The sequence below is a fragment of the Lynx canadensis genome, chromosome A2 (assembly GCF_007474595.2).
Source record: "Lynx canadensis isolate LIC74 chromosome A2, mLynCan4.pri.v2, whole genome shotgun sequence".
Taxonomy (NCBI): Eukaryota; Metazoa; Chordata; class Mammalia; order Carnivora; family Felidae; genus Lynx; species Lynx canadensis.
The window spans coordinates 127,279,858-127,303,863 of NC_044304.2; the positions used below are offsets into that span (position 1 = coordinate 127,279,858).

The 24,006-nt window shown below is 37.2% G+C and overlaps 1 long non-coding RNA gene across 1 annotated transcript in view; it reads right to left on the bottom strand.

Annotated features, from left to right (window-relative positions):
* Window positions 1-4,356: 4,356 nt before the first annotated feature.
* Window positions 4,357-24,006, bottom strand: part of LOC115509083 — a 63,982-nt gene continuing 44,332 nt past the window's right edge. The window contains exon 3 of the long non-coding RNA XR_003967228.1: window positions 4,357-5,694. This is a non-coding gene — a long non-coding RNA (uncharacterized LOC115509083). The remainder of the gene's footprint in view (window positions 5,695-24,006) is intronic.

Here is a 24,006-nt window from a genome sequence, read left to right on the forward strand (position 1 = left end):
TGCACATTCAAAGAGAAATTAAACAAGTCTGAGGACTGGGCTGCCCCCTCCGCCACACATTTTCTTTCCTTCTATCTTTTCTCTGTTTTTCTGCTACTTCTTGCCCCCTTCCTCCTATGGAACATCAGCATCTCAGCTCCGCTCAGATGCCCAGCACTTGGCTGATTCTCTGCTAAGAATCCACTGCTGGAAAAGCATTGGGGAACGATGCAGAAGACGGGAGAGTCCTTAGGGGGCAGAGGAGGGTGTTCACGTCAGATGTTCCGCCAAAAATAACTTTAAAACCTCCTGTTAGACATTCCTGTCCTTTAAAATTACCTCCTGGCAAAATAGTCCCTGGACACCAGCCTCTCTTCTCCCTTCTCCCTTCATCCACTGCCTCTCTTCTTCCCTCCTCTTCTCTTTCCATTACAATAACTTCCTACTTATTAGGCAGAGCAATTCAACCTTGCCCCAATTCTTTTTTTTTCTTATTTTTTTTTTAAGTTTATTCATTACTGAGAGACAGAGGGAGACAGAGCATGAGCAAGGGAGGGGCAGAGAGAGAGGGAGACACAGAATCCGAAGCAGGCTCCAGGCGCCGAGCTGTCGGCACAGAGCCCGACACGGGGCTCGAACCCACGAGCTGTGAGATCATGACCTGAGCCAAAGTCGGACGCTCAACTGACTGAGCCACCCAGGCGCCCCAACCTTGCCCCAATTCTTAACTGCCATTTGTACCCAATCATCATGGTGAACGAATCAAGGATCTGTTCTCAGTGGCCATCTAGTGGCATCTTTTGCTGTTTGAGCACCCTTGAGAGGTAAAACAAAACAAAACAAAACAAAAACAAACAACAAACAAGCAAAACACCTGCATGGGATGCTTTAATTTAGACCCTTATGAAGATGATACTCAAATTTGAAGATAGAAAGAGTTAGTCCCTATTCTGTGATGAGAACCTGTACAAGTTGATGTAATAACTACGGTTATATTTGATTAGTTCTAAAGGATATGCAAGAGGTTTTGATATAAATATCCAGACCTCACTTAGTGTGTAACTAGTAATAACCCTTAACCAACAAGCCTAATGGCCTCGTTCTGGGGGAATCAGATCCATTTCTTTCTGTGCCTCATCATGGAGGAATATCCCCTACTTGCCTTTCCATAGGCCTTAGCTATTGCGTAATGCTGCTGCCCCTTGCCCCTGCTTCTGCTGCGTGTGGTGGCACTGCCAGCTGTGTCCTCTTGCAGGATTAGTGTTCCACATGCTCTGGTAACAAGAGCGGGAAGATTAACTTCCAACCCCAAACTGAGACCCTCATTGTGTTATTTCACGGCACTGCTAACATCATTATATACCACCCTCTCCTTATTGTTGCAGATTTCGATGTTACGGTGCAATTACTGCATGCCAAATAGTATGTGGGTACGTGAGCTATAGGAACTTGATTTTGAGTCTTTGTTTATCCATTTGTAAAATGGTCATAATAACATTGACTTATGGTGCTGTAGTAATGATTAAATGCTCTCTATACTATGTAAATTGCTTGGAAACCAGTAAGTATTTACATATTTCTTTCCTACAAGTTCCTGCAAGTTTCCCTTTTCCACAAACGCTAAGTCATACTATCGATCACAATATGCATTTAGCAACAGAAGAATCAAGATAATAAACTAATGTTTGTCAAACATGTAACTCACATTATTATCGAAATCAGGATAAAAACTAGAAAAGAAGTGGGAGAACAAAGGAGCAGACTATTAAGGATATCTTTGAGAAAAAAACAATGAAATCATCACTCATCCAACTGGATTCTAGATCAGAGATTATCAACTGGAAACCTGGATAAAGTGAAATATAATACAGGCCTGGTTTTTTATTTTATTTTTAAAAGACTTTATTGTTTTTTTCTGAGCAGTTTTAGGTTCACAGAAGAATTTAGAAGGCACAGATATCCCACCTACACACATACACAGCTTCCCTTACCATCAACATCTTCCACCAGAGTGGCACATTTGTTACAATCAATGAACCTACAGTGATACATCACAATCACCCAAAATCCATAGATTATATTAGGGTTCCTACTTGGTGTATATTCTGTGTGTTTAGACGAATATGTAACGACATATACCCATCATTATAGTATCATTCAGATATGGCCTCTGTGCCCAGCCTAGCCATTTCCCCCTCCCCCAACCCCTAGCAAACACTGATATTTTTACTATCTCCATAGTTTTGCCTTTTCCAGAATGTCATAGTTGGAGTCATACAGCATATAGTCTTCAGATTGGCTTCTTTCACTTAGTAATATGCATTAAATTTCCTCCATGTCTTCTCATAGCTTGATAGCTCCTTTTTAGCACTGAATAATATTCCATTGTCTGGATGTACCAGTTTTTTTTATTTATTCACCTAGCAAAGTAAATCTTGGTTGCTTCCAAGTTTGGGCAATTATCAATAAAGCTTCTATGAACATCTGTGTGCAGATTTTTGTACAGACGTAACTTTTCAGCTCCTTTGGGTAAATACCAAGGAGTGCCATTGCTGGTATTTTATGGTAGGAGTGGACGGAGTTTTGTAAGTTACCACCTAACTGTCTTCTAATGCGGCCCCGCCATTTTGCATTCCCACAAGCAATGGATGAGAGTCCCTGTTTTGCTGCACATCCTCACTAGCTTTTGATCTGAGCTGTGTTCTGGATTTTGGCCATTCTAATTGGTATATAATAAGTGTCTCATTGTTGTTTTAGTTTACATTTCCTTGATGATACATGATGTAGAACTTCTTTCCATATACTTATTTTCCCATCTGTGTATCTTCTTCAGTGAGATGTCTGTTAAAGTATTTGACCCATTTTTTTTAACTGAGTTGTTTCTTTTTTTAATTTTTTTATTTAAAATAATTTTTTTAAACGTTTATTTATTTTTGAGACAGAGAAAGACAGAGCATGAACAGGGGAGGGGCAGAGAGAGAGGGAGACACAGAATCTGACACAGGCTCCAGGCTCTGAGCTGTCAGCACAGAGCCCGACGCGGGGCTCAAACTCACGGACCACGAGATCATGACCTGAGCCGAGGTCGGACGCTTAACCGACCGAGCCACCCAGGCGCCCCTGTTTCCTTATTATTGAGTTAAAAATTGTGTGTATACTTAGGATAGCAGTCCTTTAACAGATGAGTCTTTTGAAAATATTTTTTCCCAGCCTGTGGCTTGTTCTCTCATTTTCTTGACAGTGTCTTTCACTGAGCATAGTTAATTTTAATGAAGTCCACCTTATCAATTATTTCTTTCATGGATCATGACTTTGGTTTTGTAAAGGCCTTGTGTTTTCCCCTAGAAATTACTGGTTCTCTCTGAAGAAGGATGGCTTTCCTGGCTCCTGTTATGTTGGTGACCAGGACATAGGATCTTTCTTGTTCCTCACCCAGGATCCCTTTTTTTTTTTTTTTTTTTTTTTTTTTTTTTTTTAATTTTTAACGTTTATTTATTTTTGAGACAGAGAGAGACAGAGCATGAACAGGGGAGGGGCAGAGAGAGAGGGAGACACAGAATCTGAAACAGGCTCCAGGCTCTGAGCAGTCAGCCCAGAGCCCGACGCGGGGCTCGAACTCACGGACCACGAGATCATGACCTGAGCCGAAGTTGGACGCCCAACCGACTGAGCCACCCAGGCGCCCCCACCCAGGATCCCTTCTATGAGCCTTTCCAGAGATTGCTGGATAAACTCTGCATTTTTCATCATGTTTTCAATTTCAACATCTTTTTCCTAAAATGATGGTGGAAAGAGAACTCTGAACAAGCGAGTTTAAATTTAATCTGCCAGTTAGAAGTGAAGTGACCTTGGACAAGTGCCTGAATTTTCTGAGTCTCATTTTTCCGCAGTTTAGTAAGATGATACTTGTCCGATGTGAAGTCAGCGAGTACCTGATGTGAACTCACTAAACCTTAAACCCAATCAATAATTCCCAAGAACAACATCTACCTTGACCACACATATTTGCCAAAAGGCCAATTTCTCATTTTATTCATTCAGTTCCTTCCCTGGTGCTCCTGTAACAATATTGCATGCATGTGGGATCTGTGTCTTAAGTGTATGCATTTGATGTGAAGGGGTGTGTGTGTGTGTGTGTGTGTGTGTGTGTGTGTAAGGGGGAGTTTATTTGTGAGCAATGGTGAAACAGGACAGAGTTGTCCAGGGAACATTGTGTGTTGTTGCTGAAGTCCTTGTATGCTGCCACATTGTCACACACCCGATGTTTTTTCTCTGGAGCTTGTCCCATGCCCTCCTTTGCTGTGGATACTCAAACACTTTGAACCACACATTCTAAATGGAGCCTTGGCAGGTGGGCAGCCACCTCCAAGGTGAAACTTCTCATTTCAAACCCGAAAATATAATGTGTTGCAGTGTTAACAGTAGAAGCAGGAGACTTTCTAACTGAATTTTAAAATTCAGGCTAGGTCAGGTCTAGCAAGGTTTTCATCTCAAGTGTTTAGCAGGGAAAATGTTTCAGTGTAATCACAGGCAGCCCAGGAATGCTGCAGACTTACCAGAGACCACAGTTTAAAGGTCTGGCGGGTGTGCCACTTGACTGACGCACCACAGAGGAGTTCCTGTGAACACACTTTTTTTCTTTAGGGCACTCGTCTTGATTTGTACTTATACATTCATTAGTGTGACTTCATCTATCTTCCTTCTACACTACAAGCTCCAAGAGAATGGAGACTGTGCCTAGCACAATGCCTGGCACACAAGAGACGTTCTGTTGCAGAAAGGAAGAAAATGGACATTTGCTCAGTATGCATTTAAAGTTAGAACCAACTGAATGTTAAATAGACAAGAAATAAATCATTATTGGATGACAGTGAGAAGACTCAAATGGAAAGAACATTAATATTTGCATAATTTAAATTTGCAAATTTCATACCAAGTCCTAGTTAACCATTCTCCCTTTATTTGGATTTTGAGTTTGTTTGGTGCTCCTGTAACAATCTTGCATGTATGTGGGATTTGTATATAAAATAAGAGAACAGGGCTGTGGATTTCAATATTTTTCAAGACACTAAGTAGAAGCTGCCCTTTTAAAATCAAAATATTTAATTATTTTGAAATATCTATTTTCTCAACTATAGCACAATTAAAGAGTGTTATTTTTATGTAGAAGGAAATGAAAATAAATGAAATATGGGCGTAAGCATGAACTGACCAGGAACCACCCAAAAATCAGAAAACTCGATGTAGGGAACAAAGGGTATGATTTGGGAAAGAAACATCTCTTGAATCCATTGAATCCATGCTGAACTAGAAATCGAATAATGACATGAATAAAACCTCATTCACAAACATAAGAGCTATTAAGATAGATGGAAAAGGCAGGGTATAAAATCAGATACAATTCACTTGTGCCGAAAACAACCTTTAGTGGCAATGTTTCATACCGTGGTTAATATAAAATAAGACATTATTTGAAAGGAAAAAAGAAAAAAAAAAAAAGAAAGCTCACCTTATTACATCACATCAATAATGCATTTTCTAGAAACTCATCATGGTTCTTTCTATAAAGGCCAAATAATTCAGAGAAATCATCTTTCATGTCTGCTTCTGCATTCCTGCCTAGGAGGGTTCATTTCATTATTCTGTTTTGGTTCAACCTATAAAAATTCTCAAGGGGTTTCAATGCAGATGAATCCAGCCGCTCTATGTAGCCACCTAAAATAATTCAGGACCAAAAGAAAAAGTAAAATAAACAACCTATTCCCATTTCTACTCTCAATCTCATCCTCATAACAAAGCACTTGTTGTTTTAGTTATCCAGATAATAAGCTCAATTCTTCCTTGAGTTTTGCCTTTAGAGAAATTACCCTAGACTATGCGTATTCTTTTATTCTGTAATTATTAGCATTTACTATGTGCTGGGGGCTGCTGAGGGCGATCCAATAAATCCTTTGGACTTTGGTCTCTTTAACTGGAAAAGGAACATGATAATGCCTACCTCATGAAATCTTGGTTAGTATTCAATGAGAGAAAATAAATGAGATGCCCATGGCAGCATCTGCTACGTGGAGGCTGGTTCATTCATTCTCTTATTTCATTACCTCTTTTGACAACAATAATTGATCACTCATTAAGGCTTTCCTCATAGGAACTTAGAAAACCTAGTGAGTGGGGAAAGACAAGAAAACAGAAAGTGATATGGGAATCATGAAATGATGTAGTTGTGCACGAGGCACCTGACCCACCAGGCAGCATGTGATGGGTGAGGGAGGTTTTCCAGTAAAGGGGTTGTTGAGAAGTTGCCAGAAGGGGTGTGTGGGCAGGAGCAAATGCCCAGAGGAAAGAATGAGCTTTGCTGTTTGTAGGGAACTGAAAGTCGATCTGTCCAGCCGTAGACTGCAGTAAAGGATATAGTAAGAGAGCTGACCTGTGGTAAGCAAGGGCTAAATCATGAAGAAAATTATACACCTTCGAATGTACTTTGGATTTGAATTATGAGGGCAACAGAGAGCAACTCTCTGTGTTGCTTTTTTAAAAAAATAGCATTGTTTTTTTCCCCCAGATTGCATAAGTTATACCTGTCCATTAAAGGAAAATACAGACAGGCTTATAAGTGCAAATATAAGTGAAAGGCCCCCCACAGTCCTCTCGTTGTATCTATTGTTAATATTTTGGTGTAATATTATTCACAATTGAGGTAGTACATTTTATTTCTTTTTGTTGTTAGAAACATTGCATATTATTGTAAAAATTTTTTTCAGATAATTAAAAACACAAATAAAACACACCCCAAATCCCTTCACATAACTATACTTTGCAGCTTAATGTGTATTCATCTGAGTCGTCCCTGTGAGTCTCTCCATCTTGTTCTTGGTCTCTGTTTGTCAATCTCTGTTTAATGTATCTTAATCTGTATGTTCCTTTTAATACACCAGGAGAGTATTTCCATATCAAAAAATTTCATGCATAGCATAATTAATAATAATGGAAGAAATTATTTTTGTACAATTTATTTAAGTAAATTCCTATTGTGAACATTTATGCTTGTCCAAATTTCACTCAAATGACAGTACCATGATAAAATTTTCATAGCTAAACTTTTCACTAAAAGCTTTAGATTTTATTTAAAAACAGTTTTTTAAACATTTATTTATTTTTGAGAGACAGAGAGAGACAAAGCACAAGCATGGAGCGGTAGAGAGAGAGGGAGATAAAGAATCTGAAGCAGGCTCCAAGCTCTGAGCTATCAGCACAGAGCCTGACACAGGCCTCAAACCCACAAAACTGTGAAATCATGACCTGAGTCAAAGTCGAACGCTTAACTGACTAAGCCACCCAGGCACCCCCAAAACTTTAGATTTTAGATCTCTAAAAATTCCCATGGAATAAAACATTCCCAGAGGCATTTAAGGTATTTAAAGATGTTGGTATATATCTTGCTAAACTTTCCACTTTAGAACAGTTCCAGTCTTTCTCCTAGTGGGTGTAATGTGTCAGTGCCCTACATCACCTCAACCACTGAGGATCATTCAGATTTTTAAACAATTGACAGTTTTATAGGTAAAGCAGGGTAACTCACTGCCAATTTGTATTCCTTTGCTTAATAACGAAGTTAAGCAATTTTCATGTATCAATTGATTAATTTTTTCTTTTCTTCCAAATTGTATGTTAAAAACTCTTTGGCATTTATTGTATTAATTCTTTCCTTATCTGATCCCATATCAAACATAGTTACCCTTTGTAGTTTATATTGAAAATACTTTTTGGTTGTTGGTAAATTATGTTCATGTATATTTCATTGCATAGAAGCTATAGCAAAAATTTTTCCAACATTTTGATAACAGAATCTATCAATCTTTCCCTCGATGGGTTCTGCTTCTGGAATTAGGCTTAGAAAGGCATCCCCCACTGCATGATTATATGAATATTACATGATTTATGCTGGAAATCAGATTTTTTATCCACATGGAATTTATATTTATGTAATATATGAAGTGGAGCTCTAATTGTTTCCTTTCTCCCCAAACACTTAGCCAAATGTCTCAACTCTACTCGCTTTTCTTGTATTGCATTTCTTTAGATAACTTGATTTTCTTTTTGTCAGATTCATGTTGCCTCTCTAGCTATCCAAGTCTTCATTTAAGTCCTTCATCAGAGTTGAATCACTTGTTCAAATAAGTCCATGATAATTTTACTCTTTCCCTATTTAATTCCTATATCTTGTGGTCATTGAATATGGGATATTTTTCCATCTATTTCCTAATAGTTTATTTTTTGTTAATATACTTTTTATTCTTTGCTGAGTACCTTATTGAACATTTTCATGATTTTATAACATTTATTGGTTGACTTTTTTGAGTTATTTTCCTGATAACCAGTCATTATAAACTAATACTATATATTCTTTTCCTTTTTGTATTTGCTTCTGTTACTTCTTTTTTTGCACCAGTACTCCTGTTAGAATTTCCAAGCGTTCTTAAATATGTAAATGTGCTTATTTCCCTTTTTTTGTCATTTGCTGTTTTAACATCTATCAAAATGATCACCTGGCTTTCCCCCTTTCATCTATTGACATTGTTCAACATCTCTCAAACTGAGTTGTAAAGCACATTATTTCTAGTATTAAAAAAGGTTTTATGGGGGCGGCTGGCTGGCTCATTCAGTGGAGCATGCGATTCTCACTCGGGGTTGTGAGTTCAAGCCCCCATTGGGTGTAAAGATAACTTAACAAAATAAAAATCTAAAAGAAAGAAAGAAAGAAAAAAGGTTTTATGTTCAACCAAGTTTGGAAAGAGTGAAAACAATTTCTCCTTGTATATGAACAAATTAAGGCTGTGAGGATACTTGTGGGCTGGAAATTTCTTTGACTTTGTTTAATTCAGCTATACCCCTTTTTCTTATTCCATCAGACATTTGAGATATGTTCAACTAATTGAGGATATTACTAGAAATTCCAATATTAATCATTGAATTTCTGAAATTTATAGTGCTGAACTAAATTTTCTATTTTATTTAGGATTTGTGAATTAACATTTACAAATGAGCATGCAATGGGTTTTGTTTTTTCCCTTTGTGTGTTATTTCTATTAGAGTTAGGTATCAGGATTATTCTAGCTTTCTAATATTAATAAGGAGCTTTATGTCTGTTTATAAAATCAAAAGGGGTTTAAATAGCCAAGAAATAATCTTTTCGTTAAGATCTGAACAAACATGACTGAGAAGTAGCTCCCTTGGGGCCAGCAGCTTTTATGTTTTGACAGCTTCATCTTTTTCTTCCATGATTATTGTTTAGTTCAGAATTTTTTCCTCATCTTGCTTTAATTTGGTTTCTTATTTTTCCTAAAAGGTCATCAATAGTCATGAAAATTTCAGTTTCTCTGCAAAATATTTATTTCTTGAATTCAGAGATATGATCAATTACAAGTATCACCAGTTTTATATCAGCTTCTCAGGGAAAAAAAAATCTTATTAAATTAGATAAAAAACTACTTTACTAATTAACAATGGCATACATTTAAATATACAATTGCAAAGTACTTTCTTTAGTGTCTCAAAGTTTAGTATGTGATTCTTTTTTCTCATTAACAGCCAAAAGGTTCTAATGAAAAATTTTTGCCTATGAGCAACTGATTGTGTAATATACCATGAAGATACTGTGTTGTTTCCTTTTTGTTTTTGTTTTTTTTTACAATCCAAGTGCTTGAATTTGAATAATGTATCACATTTAGGTTTAACAGTAAAATTTAAGTAATATCAAATAATGTTAAAGTTTCTATCTCTACTTCTTGTTTGATAAACGGTTTGTTTTGCTTCTTTCCTTTAATTGAATAATGTCTAGTAGTTAGTTAAATAGTTTCTACTGAAAGTCAGTCAGTAACTTTTGACAAATATAATTCATTTCCTAAGTGATTAGCTTCTGCATGAACAGGTCATTCTAACACATTTGAGTATTGAAATGTGGCTGATATATTTGGAGATACCCAATGACCAAAACAAAGATAAAAGCATACATTAATAAGTAATATCATAAACCCAAAACTTAGGTTTTAAAAGACTACCAGTATTGACAAACCTTTGTCAAGGGTAATAAAGGCAAGAAAGAAAGAAGGCGCACATTCCTAACATTGAGAAAGACAAAAGAACATCAATACAAGACCTAAAGTTACTGACAAGGTGATGATACAAAATAATGAACAACTTTACACTAATAAATTTGATCACTCAGATGAAATGGAAAAACTCCTTGAAAAATAAACCCAAAAGATTTATCTAAAATAGCATAATATTAAGTAGAAAAGGTGAATAGTTCCATCTCTCACATAGAAATTGAATCTATAATTAAAAGCCTTTTTTTCAGAGAAATCTCCAGGCCCTAATGGCTTCAGTGACAAACATTTTAAAAAGAAATAAAACTAATATTATCTAAGTGCTTTCAGAAAACGTAGGATGAAGGAACATATCAAAACCTGTTTTATGAGGCCAAACCCTGATAATAAAAGAGCAGGCATTAAAAGAAAGGAAAACAGTAAAGAAAAACTGGGAAAATGGCAAAAAAAAAAAAAAAATAAAAGGAAAGGAAAATGATAGACCAATATCTATTATGTACACAGATGGAAAAATTCTTAACAAAATATTAGGAAATTAAATCAAGAAATGTATAAAAAGAATAACACATGATGACCAATGGGCTTTATCCCAAGAATGCAAAGTTTGTTTAACATTTGAAAATCAATAATGTAATTCATCATCTTAATAAAGAAGAAAAACCATCCTATCATCTCAGTACATACAGAAAAAGCATTAAACATCCATTTATGACAATACCTCTCAGCAAATTAGAAATAGAAGAAAGCTTTTTAAACTGATCAAGAATATCTACAAAAAAATTGACACCTAACATACTTAGTGGTAAGAGACTGAATACCTTCTCCCTAAGTTTAGAAATAAGGCAAAGTTGCCCACTCTCTCTCCTCCTATTTAATATTGTACTGGGAGTCCAAGCTAGTGCAATAAGGCATAAAGATGAAACAAAAGGCATACAGAGAAAACGAATAATTAAAATAATTTTTATTCATAGATGATATGGTTATATATATAGGAAACTCTAAATGAATCTGTAAGAACAGCTGGAACAAATAAGGGACTATAGCAAGCACACAGGATACAAGTCAATATACAAAATTAATTGTATTTCTATGTATTAGCAACAAGCACCTGAAAAACAAAATTTAAAAACCAATACCATTGGGGTGCCTGGGTGGCTCAGTCGGTGAAGTGTCTGACTTCAGCTCAGGTCATGATCTCATGGTTCATGGGTTTGAGCCCCATGTAGGGCTCTGTGCTGACAGCTTGGAGCCTGGAGCCTGTCTCACATTCTGGGTCTCCCTCTTACTCTCTGATTCTCCCCTGCTCACGCTCTGTCTGTCTCTCTCTCTCTCTTAAAAATAAATAAACATTAAAAAAAAAAGTACCATTTGCAATAGAATAAAAAATTGAATATACTTACAAACAACATGTGAGACCTCTACACTAAAAACAGCAAACTACTGCAAAGAAAAATTCAAGGTGACTTGTACCCTGGACATATTTCTATTCCTATGTCAATAGCATGCTTTATTAATTATTACCATTTTACAATAAGATTTAATATCATGTAATTAAAGATTTCTAACTTTTTTTTCTTCAGTTGTCTTCTTTTTTAAGATTGTTTTGACTATTCTAGGTCCTTTATATTTTCTTATAAATATTAAAAATCAATTTGTTAATTCTTACCAAAATGCCAGAATTTCGCATGGGATGGTATTGAATCTACTAGTCACTTTGGGAAAGATTCACGATTAAACAATAATGAATTCTGCAACACATTAATGTATATTTTTGCAATTGTTGAGGTATTCTTCAGTTTCTCTCTGCATTGTTCTGTAGGTTTCAGTGAAGGGCGTGCATTTTAGCTTTCTTTCATTCTTTCTTAATAACTCCTTTCTCCAACAATGAGATAATAAGCTCTCAAAATCTGTTACATATTTTACCTGCTTGATCAATTCCTCTGGATAGAATCAATCCCCCATCACCGCTACCACACTCCTCCCCCACAGAGATGACTTCGTCATGCTACTTGGGTGCTGACAATCGATGCTGGGTTTCTCTCTGAGCAAAGATCCTCTGTTCCCTGCTTGGGCTTTGACACCTCATGCCTGGCCAGCCTCATATATACGTGCCTTCCTCACTCTGCTTGGGCCCTGACATTTCATACCTTGATTCCCACACATGAAAATGTCTACCTCCCATTGTTGGGTTCTGATACTTAACATAGGGTCATCATCACCTAAAACACACACACACACACACACACACACACACACACACACACACACACAAAGACGCCCTCCAGACCCTACCTGGACTCTGATAACCTGTGGAGCTCCTTTCCCCTTTAAGCCTTCTCACCCTACTCAGCCTCAGTTCCTGCCACACTGTTCTCACATGGGGACACTCCACTAAATGGCTTTAATAGCTAATTGTTCTGGAAATGGAGAAAAAGGAAGAGAAAAGAACAAGATGTACTTTTTAATAAATTTATCTGTTGGGGTAATTAGACAGCCATTTAGAAAAGGACAACATTGATGTATCCTTCAACTGTGTACTAGCATAGACTCTAAATTAATTAGAAATTTAAATTTGAAAAGTGAAATTACATACACACCAGGAGAAAACATGAACAAACTCCTCTATAGACTAGGAGTGTGGAATACATTCCTATGTGTGACTCAAATCCAGAAGCAACTTTCACATATGTAAAGTAAAAAAGACAAAAGGTCAACTGGGAAAAAAAAACACCACTGCTTTTATCACTTCATGTATAAAAAGCTTCTAGAAATAGAGAAGAAAACTACCAATAAAACTTTGCAGGAATGGCTGATTCCAGGTCTGTGGCAGCAAACATACAACATAAACCCTGACATCTAAGTCTTGAAAGTCAGGAAGTTACTGAAAATCACTGGGGTCATATCAGAAGGACTCTAGAGCTGACTTTAATTGGCTTCCACTGGTCTCAAAAATGGGATAATTGAACCATTGATAAGGATAATAATGCAATGAGTTGAATCCTTTCAAACATGCTTAAATCCATGAGTTTATAGTGACATTTTGAAAAGAAAAACAAACTTATGATCACCATTAGAAGATGAAATTGAACCCTTTCAATCTGAAAACTGGTAAACAAAGAAAAAGAATTTATCCTGCACTTGCATACAAACTGTTAAGAATATAAATATATACATACATATTCATATTCCATTAGTGAGAGAATGTTCTTTATATGAGAATTCTAGCTGACAAATGCAGAAGGAATGATAGAATTAGGAGTATCAACATTTCAGAACCCCTAATGAAAACTAGATCCAGGTAAAGAGTATCAAAGACTATGAAAATCATTTGGTGAAAAGCTAACAAAAAACTTCATAATGGACAGCTCAAGTTGACCACACTTGAATCTACTGATAAATTTTAACATAACACAAAAGAGAGACAATAATACTATGTGCCTCGTGATGTGATGTGAAAGGAAATACAAAATGCCAGCTATGAGATATTCTTGCCCAACATTGAACCTGAACCTATCAAGCCTCTAAGTACAACTGTACAGGAAACACAAGGGACAGAAAAGCATGTTAAACAATACCCTATTGACCTATCAGTGAGATCCAGTGAGTGGAAGACTACAGAAAAAATGACCCACTTTCTTCAAAAGATAAATTGCAAATAGAAATACAAAGGAGGAGGCAACTGTTGATCAAGAGAGACACCAGGGATATATCAACCAATACACAATGGGGACCCTGGTTGGATTTTGATCCCAAATAGCCAACTGTGAGAATTAAAAAAAAAAAAAAAAACAAAACACAAAACAACCAACCAACAAACAATAAAAGCATTTATATGACATATTGGGAGATCTGAGCACTGATAGAGTAAGATACTAAAGTAAGATACTAAGGAATTATTCATCCTTTTTTTCTAGGTATAACAATGGTATTATGGTTATATTAAAAGGAAGAGTTCTTATCTTTTAGGATTAACACATTCATGGATGAAATGTTATAATACCAGTGATTTGTTTCAAAGTACTCTAGTATTTGGGGGAGAAATGGTAGAGGTACAGATGAGAAAAGATTTTCCAGGTGAATGATTTTCAATCATTCAAAATGATTGACGTTTGAGCCAAAAACATCTTGAGGGCTTGCTTATGTTGAGGCCAAACAGATACCTTAGGGGATATTTTTGGAGGTAGGTGCTACATTACCAGAACCCCTTATTCATAGCTATTAAAGTTTGGCTATCTTAGCTTTTCAGTTACCTAAGAATTTATCTCAGTGATTAACACACACTCTTTAAAAAAAAAAAAAAGTTTATTTATTTTGAGAGAGAGGGAGGGAGAATGCATGTGCGAGTGGAGGAGGGGTGGGGGGAGAGACAGAGAGACAGAGAGACAGAGAGACAGAGAGAGGGAGGGAGAGAGGGAAAGAGAGAATCCCAAACAGGCTCTGCACTGTCAGTACAGAGCCCAATTCGGTGCTCAATCCCATGAACCATGAGATCACAACCTGAGCCAAAACCAAGAGTCAGACACTCAACCAACTGAGTCACCCAGGTGCCTCTAACGCACACTCTTAATTGCCTTTTACGTCAACACTTTCTCCTATAGCACTAAGCAAACACTTGTTTTTTCTAATTTTCAGAATTTTATCCCAGCTACAGTTCTCTGTTCTAAATCACAGAAGTGAAAAACACATCCTGGTGAGTCACTATTGTTTTAGTTTGTCTACTGTTGCTTACGTATTATAGGGCCCCTCTTTTCATCAATGCAATTTCTTTGATGAGCATTACTAAATGTTTAATACAATGCCTGCTACATGTCCAAGACTCACAGAGGTGCCTTAGGGAATGTGGAATAAGCAGAATCACAGTCCTTCCCTTCAATGAAATGGTGTAGGCAAAGTGCTTGGCACATCATAGGAGAGCGACAGAGGTTGATACCCTTCCCTTTCTGTGTGCCTGTTGTTCAGAAGGGCAGGGTACACAGTCATGGGACAGAGAGCGCAGCTCATATTCTCCTAGGTGTTGTATACATGCTGCCACCAAACATAGTATGCAAAATAAGGATCAACCATAACGTACCTGAAAAGCAACCTTGATTTTTCCCAAGACTCTGGCTGTTCTACTCAGTGTTCCAATGAATATCCCTTCTAAGGGGACATTTTGGCATCATCGTAGTTGGGGCTGAGGCTTTGGAATATTCATGGGAATGATTATTTCTAAGGGGTCATTACCAACACTGTATTCATTCAACAAACGCATGTGTGCCTACCACGTGCCCAGCACTGTACTAGGTACAGCAATATAACAGAAAAAACCAGACACAATCTTCACTGTTCTATAGCTTGTGGTGCTGTGGTGAAGACAGATGTTTGTCAGATAGCCACATACACACATGTGTATGATCGCAACCTGTGACAACTGCTTTGAAATGTAGGTTTTGTTTTGTTTTGCTTCGTTTTTAAAATGTATAACAAAAGACTCCAATTTTCCTAAGCAGCTGGCTGGGAATCTGAACGCTTCACAAGATTTAACTAAGAGGTGGGATTGTACGGGGGCTGAGGGGTCCCTGGGGGTTGCTGGCGGTGTTGCAGGACTGGGATTGAAGAGCTTGAGACAGAAAGGACAGTCTGCGTGAAGACACTGAGGCAGAGAACAAGGAGGAGATGGCCTGGAGATCCTATTTCAGGCTAATGGGGAATAGGCTAACAGACTAACAGGGAAATGTACTCTGCCCCTAACACAAAGAATAACCAACTCAGCTCAGCTATTAAATATCCACGGGGATGAGGAAATGCTGTGGGCTGATGAGCAGAGAAGGTTGCCACAGAACAAGAGTTTTAAGAGACCAGCACATATTCAAGGAAATGCTTTTCACTCCTTTTTTTTTCCCTTTTGTGTCTGTGACTCAAAAGGCAAGATACTCAACCTCTGAAACCCTCCAATTTCAGATGTTTACTGTCTTGAGGAGAAGCCAGTTGCTGAGAGCTGACAGAAACATCTAAGTCATAATTCTTATAGGAGAAGGGAGGAGATGATGCTTTCTTTAAACCACCAAAACAAATTTTAAATTCAAATCAAAATAGAAAAAGGAATTTCAGAGCTATCCCAAGCATTTGGACAAAAATCAGACTGAGGTAGGGAAAGGGGGCAGAACAAAAAGAATCTAGGAAACCAGCACTTATTGTGTGTTTGAATGGATGAATGAATCAATGCATGAATACTGTGCTGAGTATGTTTTATGTATATAGTATACAATATATATTTCTATGTATATTACATTATATACACATACACCACACGCACACACATATGTGCGCGCGCGCGCGCACACACACACACACACACACACACACACAGTTTCTTTAGAATTTTCTTAGAAGAACCTTTCCTGTAAGGTGGTCATTGTAGTTGTTATTATTTTTATGATCATTTTACTGACCATGAAAGGTAGCTGTTCAGGTTATCTGATAGACTATGTACTATTTTCACTAAACCTCATAGGAACAAAGACAGTGTGAGCTTCCTCAGCTATTTCATCCTTGTCAGTACTGACCATTTGGCTCAGTATAAGGGGCTGGCCCCGCTTTGCCCCTGTAACAGCTAACACCACACGGTACCCAGTGTCATGGTAATAAGAAGTGTTCTTCTCTGCCAAGGCCACTTGGGAAGCAGGTCTTTGCGTTCTCACAGTAGATACACTTCTCCAGTGTGCAGAAGAGACTGCATTTTCTGTAGATCCTGCCTTGCAAAGCATTTCGGTTCTCCTCTTGGGAAATGTATGTGCAGGCCAGGCTCTGTTTATGAGTCCTTTAATGTCTTTGGAGAGTGTTTAGATTACAAGTTGAAAAACCGATTTTTTAAGCTGAAGTTAAGCCAGAATATTATCCCCTCAAGAGTGTCTTTTGTTAGAAACAAAACAATACACATACACACACACACACACACACACACACACACACACACACTATACACAGAGAAAAAAGCCCACGCCACTAAGACCCATCATGGTCTTGCTGTATATTAGAAGACAGGCACTATTTCTAACAGGCAGTAGCCTCCTGGTCTCCTTGGAGACCACCAAGAGGAGCCGAGCAATGTGAAAGTCAGGAAGCTTGATGGGCAGTGGAATAACAAAGGCTGAGTATAGGCTCTTCAGGTGCAGAGCATTCCAGAGAAACAGCATGATTCAGATCCAGGAGCTATAATTTTGACTTTACCACTGACTGGCTAAGGAAAACTTGCAAGTCACTAAATCCTTTGTGGTTCAGTTGCCTCATCTAAAAGTTGAGGGGGGAAAAGATATTGCTCCTTGCTTCCTATGCATTTATTATTAAAATTCTTAGGAATAAAGATGTCCTATTTTCAAAGTGATTCAATTTGGAAAGTCAGCAAAGGAGCCCAAGGATTTGGTGGTCATAAAACTATTTAGTATTTGGCCTTTCTGAGCCTCATATGTAAAATAATACCTAACTCAGAAGAGATCATGGATTTGAAACACAACATACCATCAAAGAGTAAACACACTGGCACCCAGTAAACATCTCCTATATAGCTGTTAATATAATAAGACAGAGCACAATGTAATGATTTTTAAAAGGCACATGACTGAGAAACAGACAAGCTTGGGTTAGATTCCTACTCTGCCTCCATTTGACATTGATACAATAATAAACCTTGCTGCTTGCACACCTTTACATGGGGAAAATAGTTCTATTGTGAGGATTAATTATGCAAACCATTTGGTACCATGTCTGATGCATGGGAAGAACTCAAGGAGGAGAGGTTCTGTCTAGACATCCATGCACTCACCCATCATGTGTCTGTATCTTACAGTGTAGCTTATCATATTCTGAAACACCTGTTTCTCTGAGACCAAAACATATTAGAAATATTGACCCAATGAATTCATGGGGCTGCATCCAAAGCTTAACCCTTTTCCAGAGAATAGTAAGATGAGAACATGCAACAAAATACCTCCTCTCCTCTTTGAAATACTACGAGATTGTTAAAGTAAGTGCTCTGTGCATACACTGTGCTATGGAGTGCACAAAGAGAAACATTTGTGATATTTGTGAGTAATTATTAACACTTATCATAGCTGCTACTTGACATTACTATCTCAGGTTTTTGCTATAATTCTGGATGCATTATTTTTTTTTTATTTGTGAGAATTTGGCCTGTTATCTTTGGAGTTAATTGTGATGCTATTATTAATTACAGACAGTATCACTGAGAGAAAACATGTTGGAGTTTTTCGTGTCCTAAATGTCTGAAATCAATTTATGAAGCCGGGACCAAGCCCCATGATCAGCACATAGTAACTGCTAATGTTCTCTTTCCCCTCTAACTTAATTTGGTTGTCAAGGAAAGATATATTCCATGATTTAAGCCAAAGGATGGTTATCCAAACAGGTGGAGTCTCATCGCAGCCAGTATAATGGTCTGTCACACTTGCTTGGTTATATCTGGAGTCTGCGTAAATGGATATATAGTGCTATATATAAAATGTACTTGACTTAAAAACATTTCCACAGAGGGTTTCCTGTAAGGACTTACTCCCCACTTTCCTTAGCTTTATTAATCAAACCTTTTCCTGATTTTTACTTACTGAGAATTAAATGAAATTAAATTAACTCTTGGAACAAAAATGTTATCTGTTGTGAAAGATGACTCATTTTCAGATCCTGAAATTTCTATAACCATGTCACATGGTTTTACATTTAATACTGTTACAGCAGAAAGGTTAATTATAAAGATACATTAGTTTTGATATCAGTATTGAATTCAGCACCTATTTGGCAGAACTATGCATACAAGACAAAACGATGCAGTTCCTTCTAATAACAAAATGAAAACATGAGCTTTGATCTCAGAATATAAAATCCTAGAATAAACATACTCAGCTAATAATTCTAATAATCCATATCAACTGTATCTGGTGGTATAGAATTTTTTTTACTAATATTTTTATTACTGCCTCAGCAAAGCATTTTCCCTCTAGACTATGTAATTTTGACAGCACACACAAAGTCAGGTGTTAAAATGATATTTGATAAAATGAGCTTCAAATGAGATCATCGCAAGTACAGAAATGGGGCTAAATAAATTGTATAAAGAATCAATAGTTAGAATGAAAGCCATAAATTAAAAGGATGGATTTTGCTGTTGGCACTAAAGTTTAAACCTGATGTATAGAATCTGAAACTAAAAGCAAAACATACCATTACTTAGCTCAGTGATTAAATAGGCAGCAGTAGGTTTAATCCCTTTGATTTAGCAACCTGAGAATGAACTCATGTTTACAAGGAAACCACTACTTAACCTATTTGTCTTTCTTGCTATCTGTAGTAGTATCTTAAAGATGGGGGGCAGAAAAAAAGTGCTTAAAAGTTCAGAAGATAGTTGATATCACTGTATTGTATAATTGAAATTTGCTAAGAGAGTAGAAGTCCAATGTTCTTAGGCCCACCCCAAAAAGATAAATATGTGAGGTGATGGATGTGTTAATTAACTAGGGGAGAATCCTTTCACAATGTAAACCTATATCAAATCACCATGATGCACACTTTAAATGGTTTACAATTTTATATGTCAATTATACCTCAATAAAACTGAAATCAGAAACTGAGCTGAGACCCCCATTTACTGAATCCTTAAGTCAATAATGTAATAGCTTTAAATACTTATTCTGAATAAATGACTTTCTACTTTTTTTTTTTAGGAATTCTGAGTACCTGTGCTGTTTTAGCCCCCATTCTCTGCTAAAGACTTTGCTTTGGGAAGGAGGTTTTAGAATATACAGCAAGACTTACTGCTCCACAATAAAACAATTATACAACTTCTGAGAAGTTGCCAAGAACAATCAAGAAAGATGTTGCTTTTTATGCAGAACACTCACTGAAGAATAGCTTCGCATCTTAGTCAATGTGCAGATTCTCATTATTTATTTAGATTTATCTGGCAGTGATTCTCTGAAGGGCTCATTAGAGTAAATTATTCCAATATCATGTTCATTTACAGACTCATGTTATTTACCCCAGGTTTATTTTCACATTTTTGCAGATTTTACACACTAAATATGTCTTGAATCTAGTCACATCTCTCCATCCCCACCACCATATGCATAGCCCAGCCTATCACTTTTCACTTAGATGAATGGAATTGCCTGTAAAGTGGGCTTTCCACCTCCACTCTTGCCTCCTCCACCTACCCTCTACTCCACAGCCCCCATGATGTCTTTTCTGCATAGAAGCCAGCTGAGATTTTGACAAAAATTCCATTGAATTAGTAGATCAATTTGGGGAGTATTGTTATGTTAAAAATATCAAGTTTCTGATCCATGAATGTGGATGTCTTTCCATTTGTTTAGGTCTTTTCTAATTTCTTTCAACCATGTCTTATAGTTTTAACACTACAAGTTTTGTGGTTCATCTATTGATTTTACTCTTCGATATGTTATTCTTTTTGATGCTATTGTAAGTGGGATTGTTTTCTTAATTTCATTCTCAGATTACTTATTGCTGCTGTATAGAAATACGGTTTTTGTAGATTGATCATCCTTAACCTTACTTAACTCACTTAATAGTGGATTCCTTAGGATTTTCTATAGAAAATATATTCCTTAGGGTTTCTATATAAAAAATAAAGTCATTTGAAACTAGACATAGTTTTATTTCTTTCTTTGTAAACTGGATGTCTTTTATTTCTTTTTCTTGTCTAATTATGCTGTCTAGAACTTCCAGTGCAATGTTGAACAGAGATGGTAATAATGGTCACCCTTGTCTTGTTCTTTATCTTAAGGGGTGAAGCCTTCATCATTTCACCATTAAGCTATGATATTTGCAGAGAGTTTCTCCTTTGAGAGATGATACCTTTGATGAGATACAGGAAATTCACTTTTATTTCTAGTTCGTTGAATTTTTTTTCCACAAAAGGGTGTTGAATATTGTCAAATGATTTTTCTCCATTGACACTGTCATGTAGTTCTTTTCCTTCTACATTATTCAGATTACATAAACTCTTGATCTATCTCAGGCATATGCACAGCCTCTCTGGTCTCCTTCCTTGGGGATAGTATGGTTTTAGCCAATTCTCTTTAACTGAACTGCCCATTAAGCTTCAAGCTGGTTACCACACCTAGCTGTTAACCTCCACTAAATTAATTGCTAGCTGATTTCTCTACTGTTTTTGACAACACCTTTGGTCATACATTGCTCCACAGTCTGATCCAATTAAAGCTGGGTCTTTTGCAGGGGTAGTCTTTGAGGCTTGAATTACCCCCAGGAGGGCTCTTCTTAGCTATCTGTTCTCTGGTTTCCTCTGTTGTACTTCTAGCTGCTCAACCATCTTCCTTGTTTTTATCAAGGACACTCCTCTTAATTGCTCACCTCTTGAGAACTCCACTGTTTTCATCAGTTCACCATCAAGTTCACCTCTTGAGAACTCTACTGCTTCCCCACACTCTGTTACAAATAAAGGGGTGCTTTTCCTGATTATTTAAGCTGACATCACTTGTCACTCTCTATCCATTTGCCTTGCTTCATTTTTCTCCTTAGCCCTTACATTGACCCAATGTTACATTACATATGTGTTTACTTTATTGTCTATCTCCACCATTGGGATGTAAGCTCCCTGAGGGTAGCTTAATGTCATATACCTAGTTCCTAGAAGAATCCTTAGCATACAGTAGACGTAATACATAATGGGTGAATATGTGATGCAGTGAATAGTGAAGGAATAAATGTCAACAAATACCACTATCTATCAAAAGGAAAAGGGAAAATGCACAGAGTTCAGTATTTGCATACAGATGACTATTCAGAAAAACTTTGAAGTCTATGATAACACAACAGTGTTGAGAAAATGAAAAGTAGAGTGGGATAAGCAGGTCTAATGCCCCAAATGAAGATGAACTAAAAAAATAATAATGATTATAATACTAATTACAATAACAACACAGCTAACACAAACAAATGCTTAAAGTGGACCAAGCCCTATGCTGTGCTTGGGTCCTTGATATCATTTAACATTCACAATGACACTTTGAGGGAGGTATTATTTTGCAGATGTGCATAGTGAACACAGAAAGGTTAAGGAGTAAACACAGGGCACAACTAGCAAATGGCAACATTTTGTGTCCAGACTGTGCAGTTAGACTTCAGAGCCTATTTTCCTAAGTAAGCTGTACTACTCTGCCTAAACATACATGGTACTAGGAATGGGGAAAATGACTGAAAGTAAAGGAAATAAAATCAGAATCTTCAGAGATTCTAACAGCTGCAGACAAAGGTGAGGTCATGTTAATATTAATTCTCAAATTATTTTGGCTCATTACATTATTTCATGGAATATGACTTCAGTCTCCCATGAAGTCCACTTTCTGTAGCCCCCCACAAAAGTTCTGAGGGATCCCCCCGAGGTATGTCACTTGTCTCACAATAATTCCAGTTTCTGCACAGGTATTCACCGGGCTTGCACCACCTCCTGCTGAACTTCCTGGTCTTCATGGGGGTCCCATGGCTACTCTGTGGTCTCCATCATCAATGCACTAATTCACAGGGCTAGAATCATAATGGTTAATGGGTCTGGAGCAGAAATGAAGACCATGCTCATGGCACTCACTCTGTGTTGCATTTTATCTATAGTCAGGGAAGCCAAGCAATGCTGGTCATGCCCAGTTCTGAGAGTGTTCCTTGTAAACAGATCTTTTACCCTCCATAGGATTTACAACCAGGCCCATGGACCCAATCTTGGGAAGATACTTGAAGTTGCATCCCATCGGCCCATTTTCAGCCTTTATGTATTCATATAAACCTGCATGCAAGTCCTCCTTTCTCCTCTAAAACAAAAGCAAAAGCACTAGCACAGGTGTATCTATGGGAACAGATGTTCTTTAAGTGCTGTTTACTAATCATGATCAGTGTTGGATTTCAACACTGGTGCAGCCTCAGCTTAAATGGATCGCCCCTCTTATCTCCAAAGCTGCTGCTCCTGACATTACATTCTATTTTCACATCTTGTTAATATTTCCAACTTGTATATTATCTTAAGTTTGTGGCACCAGGGAAGCAGCTAGAAAGACCAAAATGGACACATGCTGCTTGTCCTTTCTAGGGTTCTAGTTTCTAAAACTCACTGCTGAAGTGTCCTGTTCAGAATTGTTACTGACTAGGCGAATGATCCCTTGGGAAAATGCCTCAGGCTAGAGGAAGGGATTGCACGAGAACGCAGTTTCCTTACAGTGCATAAGGAGAGAGTAGCGTCTTAACTCTGAAGAATTAGAGCAATGTTAGCTCTGATGATAGAGTGTGGTGAAAACAATGTAAGTTCTGAAATTCGACGCACTGGGTATAGAATCCTGGTTCTTTCATGTCAACTGAATTCAGTAAAGATGCATTGAGTGCCTACTGTATATGCCAGCTACCACTAGGCACCACTGACAGCAGCAAGTGGCGGCAAATCACTTTAAAATAGATAAAAATAGACAAAAGGATGTACTAGGTCAAGTGTAGTACAAGTTTCCTACTTATTTGAAATTAGATCAAGTTAATCAAAAGTTCTTAAGCTTTCACTGAATTTCTTCATCCATAAAACTGATGACCATAATACTTTAAAAGATTATTTTAAGGTTTGGAAAAAATATATCTGTATATATATGTGTGCGTATATACACATGCATGCTTATACACACAGAGACAGAGACAGAGACAGAGAGAGAGAGAGAGAGAGAGAGAAGCAAACCCATATATCTTTACCAAGATCTGCCTTTTGTTAACAAGGTTAAATAACCTCTTGGAACATCTGCTGTAAGTCGAAGGATGCAGCATTTGCATCTATCTCCTCTTCTGTTTCAAGTTCCATTGATGGATGTGAAAAATGTATTTTAAAAGAAATAATTCCTAACAGTGATGGAAGAATATGAAAGTCTGC